This window comes from Pseudophryne corroboree, chromosome 11, assembly GCF_028390025.1.
Source record: "Pseudophryne corroboree isolate aPseCor3 chromosome 11, aPseCor3.hap2, whole genome shotgun sequence".
Taxonomy (NCBI): domain Eukaryota; kingdom Metazoa; phylum Chordata; class Amphibia; order Anura; family Myobatrachidae; genus Pseudophryne; species Pseudophryne corroboree.
The window spans coordinates 332,721,320-332,722,713 of NC_086454.1; positions in this window are offsets into that span (position 1 = coordinate 332,721,320).

Sequence of the window (1,394 nt, forward strand, 5' to 3'; positions counted from 1 at the left end):
GCTCTCCCCTGTCATGCTCCGCCGGCCCCGGCCCCCCCTCCCACTCACAGGCACCAGACGTCTCTCTCTCTCCTCTGGGCGGCTCTCGCCTGAAAGTGTCCGGCGGCTCCGTCCTCCCCTCCCGCTGACAGCCACTTGTCCTCTGTGTGGCTCTCCCCTGTCCTTCTCCGGCGGCTCCGTCCGCACACAGCAGCAGGCAGGTTTTTTTTTCTTCTCTCTCTCTCTCTCTCTCTCTCAATGTGTAAAAAGGGGGACTGGCTGCCGTAATGTGTAAAAAGGGGGACTATCTGCCGTAATGTGTAAAAAGGGGGACGCTGTCTTCTGTAATGTGTAAAAAGGGGGACTGTCTGCCGTAATGTGTAAAAAGGGGGACGCTGTCTGCCCTAATGTGTAAAAAGTGGACGCTGTTTGCCGTAATGTGTAAAAAGGGGGGTGCTGTCTGCCGTAATGTGTAAAAAGGGGGGCACTATCTGCCGTAATGTGTAAAAAAGGGCACGCTGTCTGCCGTTATGTGTAAAAAAGGGCGCGCTGTCTGCCGTAATGTGTAAAAAGGGGAAGCTGTCTGCCATAATTTGTTTTCTCTCTCTCTCTCTCTCTCTCTCTCTCTCTCTCTCTCTCTCTCTCTCTCCTTTTCCCCCCTCCTGTGGGTTGAAATTTTTATGTGTAACTTACTTATTTTCCAGGTAATGGATTCTACTGGACAAGTGGACGTGACCGGCGTGGGATGTAGGTAAGTATGTGTCAGTGTGTAAGTGTGTTATAATAAAATTTTACTGTCACGGTGTGTGTGTTGTGTTTTTATTTGGGTATTTTTGTTGTTGTAGAACTACAGGTACCAGCGGACCCTTTATTTCCCCGCATGCTGGTACTTGAGGTTCTCCAAGTACAAGCAAGCGGGGGAGGCTTGCTGGCCCTTGTAGTTCCACAACAAAAAACAATGGGGGTCATTCCGAGTTGATCGCTCGGTAAAAATCTTCGCATCGCAGCGAATTTCCGCTTAATGCGCATGCGCAATGTCCGCACTGCGACTGCGCCAAGTAAATTTGCTATGCAGTTAGGATTTTTACTCACGGCTTTTTCATCGTTCTGGCGATCGTAATGTGATTGACAGGAAATGGGTGTTACTGGGCGGAAACAGGCCGTTTTATGGGAGTGTGGGAAAAAACGCTACCGTTTCCGGAAAAAACGCAGGAGTGGCCGGAGAAACGGAGGAGTGTCTGGGCGAACGCTGGGTGTGTTTGTGACGTCCAGGAACCAGGAACGACAAGCAGTGAAATGATCGCAGATGCAGAGTAAGTCTGGAGCTACTCAGAAACTGCTACGAGGTGTGTAATCGCAATATTGCGAATACTTCGTTCGCAATTTTAAGATGCTAAGATTCACTCCCAGTAGGC